Source organism: Sturnus vulgaris, chromosome Z, assembly GCF_052056855.1.
Source record: "Sturnus vulgaris isolate bStuVul1 chromosome Z, bStuVul1.hap1, whole genome shotgun sequence".
NCBI classification, from domain to species: domain Eukaryota; kingdom Metazoa; phylum Chordata; class Aves; order Passeriformes; family Sturnidae; genus Sturnus; species Sturnus vulgaris.
This window is the reverse complement of record NC_142283.1, coordinates 74,503,537-74,511,155: the sequence shown is the minus strand read 5'-3', so window position 1 is coordinate 74,511,155 and position 7,619 is coordinate 74,503,537. Positions and strand designations below refer to the sequence as shown.

Sequence of the window (7,619 nt, the reverse complement as noted above, 5' to 3'; positions counted from 1 at the left end):
CCCATTGGTCCCGCCGCCCGTGCCCGCCTACGGGGGCGTGTCCGCAGCGCCGCTCTGCTTCCGCAGCAATGGCGGCGCCGCGGGCAGGCAGCGTGTGCCGCGGGCTTGCCGAAATCACCGCTCTTCACCCCAAAACTGCGGCTCTCGGGGCGGTTAGACGGACTTTCGCCTTCAGGCGGGCGAGCGCGGGGCCGCCTACACGCCGCAGATCCCGGCTGTGGTACTTGATGCTTAATCGGGGTGGACATACTGGATGTGGCCTGCCGAGAGCTTGAGCCGCCTGGCCCGCAGGAGCGGACACCGGGAGCCAGGAAAACCCTTCTGGCCCGGAGGAACGGGCGCCCGGAAGCCATCATTCTCCTGGGCAGCTTCCGCAGGAACTGGGAAATACACCAGGACCCAGTGGCATCCTACGTGCAGATGACTGGAGTGGGAGGAATAACCCTTTCATATAAACCACATATACATGCCTTTACAGATGCAGCTGTCAGCACTGGGTCCGATCAGATTTGGGTTGTCAGGGCATTTAAAAGACCACGCCATGTGTGCCCTGAACATGATGACAGATTTGGGACCCAGGTACTTTTAATTCTCTTTCCACTTCTTTGGATGGCTTTTGCATAACTGTAGTTAATTCACTTATCTACGTGATCCATTTACCATGAAACAGGGATTCTGTGTCTCCAGTGGGACCATCCTTCTCCAGAGAGACTGCTCTGGGGTAGCACCCCTGGAGTCTGTCATCCCCTGAACCCTGGCCACATTCAGTACCACTTTTTTCCTGCCCTGTGAGAACACTTACAAGCAGGGTCTCTTCAAGAGCAAGTGTGTAGGCATGTTATGAGAGAGGATAGAAAATCAGGTATCCATCTTGAAGGAAAACATGGGAGTTCAGAGAATGCAGTGAAGTAAGTTGAGCTCCATCCACCTCAGAGGACTCCTAAGCTAGATCAACCCACTGCTCATAGGCTGTTGGGGGAAAACAAGCAGCTTTAGGGTAAAAGCTAAGTTCTGTTAGAGGCAGGGTTGGAAAACAAGCTGTGTTCAGAGGATGTTTGCAGCTGATACTCTCTGCCTTTCAGGTCTTTCCTTTGTCTGACTTGCCTCAGAGCAGAGCAGGCTCTCACCCATCCCTGTGCCAGGGCACGCAGAGTTATGCTGTGTCCTGCCCAGCTGCAGAGCTCATTTCCGTACACTGCAGCATCTCTGCCTGGGACATCAAGGTGCCAAGCTCCTGCTCAAGGCATTGTTTCTGTTCCCAAAGAAGGCTGGCACCTGACCAGCTGCTTGGCTGGGGTGGCCACTAGCATCGTTGCCAAGAGCCCCTCAAGCCTCTCATCCTTCCCTCATATTTAATGACTTCCAAGCAGGGAAATCTGATGGAAGGGAGGTCTCATCCTTGTATCAACTCAGCTACAAGGACTTCTGCAGGTGGATGTTTGGTTACTGCTTTTCAGAGAGAATGTTTGGAGACCTGAGTGCTGCATTTGGGGAGCACATCCCTCACACATGCAACTTGTGGCAGGGATGCAGGTGGTAGCTGTGATGCCTTAAGTTTTAGCTTTCACGTTTCTCAGATTCTGTGCTGACTTGGTGTGGGACTCTGAACTTCATATGAAGTGTTAGTTCTCTTCACAGGGTAGTTAGACAAAACAATCCTTTTCCAGCCTGAGAATCGAGGACAACTGTTACCCAAAGAGCATAAACAACAGCAAAGGGAACGGAGCAGACCAGGAGGATGGGACTTCGTAACCTGAAGCTGTAATTGGACAATTAACCCCAATATGTAAATGGAAAAAAATTTATAAAAATGTAAAAACTCGTGACCAGGATCCATCCTGGGTATAGCCCTGGCCAGGCTCTTGCACTGCCTGAGGTGTATCCTTTTAAGGCCTTTTAATAAATAAATCTTTTATTCTTTTAACTCTGTCTAGTCTCTGTTCCAGACCAGCCTCCCACAGGTGTCAATTCTAGGTATGACATGAGGCTTCTGGTCCCCCTTTCCGCTTATGGCAGTTCCTGCCTGGCTGCTGCATTACAGCCTCTCTGGATCCTAGCCACCAGCAGCAATTTCCCCAACTCTCTCCAGAGGATCCCATGAAAGGATTTTTGCTGATTATAGCCTCCAAATCATTTTTTCCTCCATCTCAGTGGCCTGGATCAGATTCCTCAGGCTTAACCCTGAACCTTGAGCTGGGTAGACAAACCCCCTTCATCCATTTGCATCCAGGCACACACTCCCCTACATTCCAAAATTGCCTTCAGAATTGCCTTCCAGGTAGTCAATACTTTACTTCCTGTCCAGTTTTGCAAGTAATTCCTGAGTGCAGCCTCAGTGATTCCACCAAGTAAGAATCAGCTCCTAACTTCGGAGGTCTTTATCCTCCCAAAAAAATCCAGTTTCTTGGCTGGAGGAGCTCCTGTTCCTCCCCCTTCCTAACAGCGTCAGGACTGCGACACTCGGCTCTGCTCCACGCACCCAGTGATTCACTGCCAGACACCTGCAGGTGTTGTAGCCATGCCTGCAATGTCAGGCTCCTCTCTTTTTTAAAGGGGAGGGTAATTACAGCCTTATGGAGGATTTTTAGGAAGGCTGGGCAAACCAGTTTGGTCATCCCTGTCCCCAAGGACACACCCTCGTGTTGCCTGAGAGCAGCAGGGGAGAAGGGACTCGCTCAGGGGGAGATCTAGGGTGGGTTGCTGGGGTGTCCATTATGCAAATCCCCCAGCATCCCCTATGCACCCCAGCTGTTCCTGGGATTGTAGGTGTAGAATAAGAGGTTACAGGCGACCTTGCCCCTGATAAATCACAGTTTTACTAATTACCAAAGAAAAGAAAGAGCCATGCCCTTAATGGATTGCAGCTGTGACTAATAAAGATAAGTGTGATAAAAGCGGTGGGTTGGCTAGTCAGGGGGATCCTAGAGGAAGAGGACTTTAAGGAGGTAGAGGAGCCCAGAGGAAGAAGGAAAGAGATACAAAGAAGAACAAAACAAGGAAGAAATTTGCTGCTATAAAGTATCTGCTATGAGGTTAGTTTGGGTCTGATGGAGTTAGAGCCTTCAGTCATGGTCGAGCTAGGTTAAAGCCTGCAGTCAGAGTCTGCAAACCAATACTTGCAGTTATAGTTTAGTAGGAAATGGCCAGCAGTCAGAGTCTGTAGTTGGACCCTAGAGTAGGAGCTTGCTGTAGTCGGAGTCGGGATGGCAAAGCTGTAAAGAAGTATAAACCAGGATCCTTTTCACATTGTTGGAGTCTGTGTCTTGGCTCATGTCTAGTCCTAATGAGAGATCTGCTGCAACAGGGATGGCATGTAATGCCCAGCTGGTGTGGAGGAGTGAGTTCAGGGTCTGTTCTGGGGGAGGTTTAAGGGGACTAGGGGCAACAGGACAGGTCAGCTCCTAGATGTGTTACCTCAGGGCAGCCCGGCCAGCTCGGCAGTGGGGAGCAGGACCACTGATGCTTGCCCCAGAACAGGTTCTCTAATAAAGCATTTCAGAACATAGTGAGTCATTAATTACACCCAATTCTACAATGCTAATAATAGTAATAAAAAGTTTTTTACTGTATTCTGTACTATGTGCTGGCCCTTGCAGGCATCATGCACCTCCTCCTGTCCTGCCTTGCCCAAGCAGCTACTGCTGAGCTCCTGCTTCTTATGCTTCATCCTCACTGCCCAGAGCAAGGGCAGTATAGGGCATTTGAGAAATGTTCCTTGCACTCTGTCCCTAGAAATCTGGGCTGCCCGGCTCAGATGAAGCCATTCTCAGATGGATTTTCAACAATGGTGAGCATCCCCAAACTCTGTGTACCATCATCTCCTCAGCATGACCTTTTGGAGCTCCAGCTTTCCCAAGAGGCACAGACAGATAGCAATGTGCTTTCAGTGCCCCCCTGGGAAAATCCCACTCTGCCACACTGGCAGAGGGACCACTGGGAACATATGGAACCCCATCCTCGGTGCTGTTTCCCAGGAGCAGAGCCTAAGCATCGCCAGCCCTCAGCCCACCAGCACGCGGCTCAAAGCGCACGAGTGCAGCTCCGCACGCACACCTGTGTACACACATCCCTGCTCCCTCGGCTCCTGACTCAGGAATGCTGCCGGCATCACGCGCAGCTGCCAGGAAGGGGCTGAGGTCGGCGCGGCTGCCGAGCAGATTTGGCAGTCACATTGATTCCCCACTTGTGCTGTGTCCGCTTGTCCCCTACTGGGATCTTCCCAAAAACACCGCTGCTGTGGAAATGCTCTGCTCCTCTGGCAGCTGTGGAGAGCTAAACTTGCAAAAAAAAAAAAAAAAACAACAGAAAAAACAAAAAAACCTTTACACAACCCTGTAGCTTGTTATCACCTGCAGGTGTCTGCAGGCAAAGCCAGCTCCTGTTCAGAGCTTCCCCCCTCCAAGACTTTGCACCCATCCCCGAACTCTCTTTGGCCTTCCCGTGGCCATGACTGCTTTGGTTTTTTTTACTAAGTACTCTAAAACCTCATCTCAGTGATAACACCTGGACATGGCACTTCTCATGGCACAGCAGCTTTCACCCAGATTTGCTGGAGTTTCTTGCTTCTGCAGCACAGGGGCTCTGTTCCACTTCAATAAATCTGCATTTCACTCTAGGATTAAATAGTTCTTCCCTTTGGTTTTTGTAGTATTTTCAAGTGTTTTAAATTCTCAAGTGTTGACACATGACAGTAATTTGTAACTCCCAAAAATAACCGGGCACACAGGCTAATGACGCACTCCCATAATGTTTGACTGTTCCTCCCAGGTATGGCCATATCACAGAAACGTGTAGTCACTGAGCAATCTTCACAATGGCCAAGAGGTGGAGGACTTCATCAGGGCAAAAAGGGTAGGGTAAAGTAGATGTTTGCAGTTTTAACTTCAAAACTTTGCAGTTTTAAAAAAACCTTGAGAGCTTCATCCTGAGGTTCAGGCAGACACCCAGTGCATTCCTGGCAGCCAAAAAAATAAGGTCCAAGGAGAGCTGGAGCCAGGACACTGCCTGTGAAATGGGGTCAGAGGGATACCCAGGTCCCTCCTAGAGCTCAGGGACCACTCAGGCAAAACAATGTTGCATTGATTAAATTTCAATCACCACTCGTTTCTTGGATGGATGATTATTTGTTAAGTCTCACCTGGTTCATTAAGTCTCAGCCGTCTGCATTGGAACATAGAAAGTATTTTGCATCCTCCCTACTAGCAGAAGCAGCAGCTTCAGGGCTTTAGAAGAGCAAAGCTGAGGTTCACAGGATGGTACAGCAGCCTCAGTGCTCCTGGGTGGGTCAAATGCTGGAATGGGGTGTTAGACACCTGATGAAAAAAAAAAAAAAAAGCGAAGCTTAACCAATCCATACATATATGGCAGGGGCAGAGAGGTAGAGACTGATTTTGACTGTGTGAAGTTAGTCTCTGGCAGCTTAATCTCAAAACTGGTGATCTGAGTTGCACAAAAAAACTAATGGGAAGTTGATATGCTTTGAAATGTACCAGCAGTTTTGCCTCCTCTTAAATTACCAATTTGCCTTTTGCAAAGATTGTTTTGTGTACCTTGTTTTTATTCTCTGGTCACTTTGTTTGCTTTATGCAACAGGCAAGAGAGTGAATTTACCTTATTTCCTGTCTGTTGCTGGGTTAGCTTTACACATAGCAACAAGGAGAAGAAACCCTTTTTTTTTTTTTTTTTTTTTTTTTCTGGTAGTAAAAGCCAGCCTGCATCTCTAAAAATCACGTTGGAGACACTGAAGGAAAGGAAAAGCTCTGCCCCCTTTCCTCTTCCAGTCTTCTCATGTATTATCAGTGATGAGTTGGTATGTCTTGCCTGTCCCACCAAAGCACCCCTCGGCAATCTCCCTGCAGTAGAATAGCTCTCTGTTTCTCAACCACAACAGAAAAAAATTCAGTCTTCGTGGCAGCTCCTGAAACAAGAGGGAGTGGAGAGTGCCAGGAACATGCAAATGTGAGTTTTATTTATTTAAGGGTTAAACCTCTGAGTACCAAATTGCCTGGAAATGTGAGTGCCCTCACCACCTTTCAGCCAAACCCAACTTGCATGTTGCTGAACAAGCGTCAGCAGAGGTGATGGTGATGATGGTGGTGATGATGATGACAACTTGACTAATTGAAATCTTCAAGCACACCTGACTCTGATTTAACAGCTCTGGCTTTTTTTATTCTTTGGTCCAACCCCCCCATTCCAATGACTTTTCAAGACAGGTATGTTACATTCTCATTCACCTGGTGGGGAATGGAGGCAAGGCAGTGGAGGCTTTTGCTGGAATGCAAATTCAGGAATTCAGGAAGAGCATTCAGGAAATCCCCTCACAGTTCTCCATTTTGCTTTTGCTTCTCATAGAAACAGAGATTAAGCAACAGTGTTGACTGTGTCTCTGCCACATCCCTCCTAGTTTGTGATTTTCAGCCCACAGGGGCTGCCTCACCTCCAGATGCAGGTGTTTCAGAGCTGTTCTGTGGAATTTGGCAGCTCAGCTGGGTGGAGGAGAAAGACCAACGTCTTCCACCATGGGGAGGAAGATAGGGAGGCACTCTGAACCACATTACTAGTCACTCAAGGCTCCACCTAAGATGGTGCTACCAGAAATCAGCTTCAAAGCTCTGCCACTCCAAGAACACCTTGCAAAAGACTTACCCTGTGACTATTGAATTCCCCTTTTGCACTCATGGTGTGGTTTTGGGCAGGAAGGGAGAAGCACTCTGGCTTTGGGCTGGGATGAACCCCTCTTTCCTGGCCCCTACAGCCTCTGCAAAGCTGCTCTGTAAGTCAGAGCGGTCTGATTAGGTCAGAGACATCTTCTTCCCCAGCAGGGAAGACACCTGGGGGCTGGCATGAGGGTTCTTCCACCAAAATAAAAACTGGTCATCAGCTCTGGGGAACTCAGCACTGGGGAATCTTGGCAAATCTTTGCTGACTTTTAGCCTTGTTTGACCTCAAAGAATAGGAGTTACCTGTCCTGCTTAGAAACCGGGGAGAGACATGCACCAAGATGAGTCAGGGGAACACAAGGTGACACTAGATGCCTCCTGGTGGTGCTGACAGCTGCACGGAGGGCTGAGGGCTTTGTGCCATCTAACATTCAGGTGAATCCAAAAGTCCCAAAACCCAAGGATGACAAGCATGCATCCCAGCTGAATGATACCTCATCCTGCCCTGCTGTGCATTGCCAAGCCATGGGTAAAAGACTTCCTTGCCCCTGGGGGATGAGCCTCTCTCCTGAAATAGCCTGGTTATTTTAGCCAAGTTTTTATGCTGGAGATGAATGGCTCTGCTGTCATTTGGGGTTTCCTTTGCCTCCCCTCTACCTGGTGTGGGAGGAAACACAAAGAGATCAACAGGAAGCAGATCTTGCAGTCTGTGTAAGGACAGCAGTAACATCCAGGGAAGAAAGCATAGGCATGGAACAATTTTAAGTTGCCTGGCAGATGGTGGCATCTCACTTTGGGGAATTTCTCTTGGTTTTTTCCTTGTTTTGGTTTTTAAACGATCTGTGGAGTTGTACCCAAGACTCATGGAGATTTTTATAAAAGGGATGGAGACAAAAGGGAAACAATTTTCAGATGATCATAGCACCACAAGGTCTCTGTGTCCATGGAAGGAACAGC

General features: G+C 48.7%; 1 long non-coding RNA gene across 1 annotated transcript; it reads left to right on the top strand.

The window, feature by feature from the left end:
- Positions 1-68: 68 nt before the first annotated feature.
- LOC148219942 (uncharacterized) lies at positions 69-1,924 on the top strand. The gene is made up of 2 exons (XR_015799234.1): positions 69-579; positions 1,668-1,924. It is a non-coding gene; the product is annotated as an uncharacterized LOC148219942 (long non-coding RNA).
- The last annotated feature ends 5,695 nt before the right edge of the window (positions 1,925-7,619 follow it).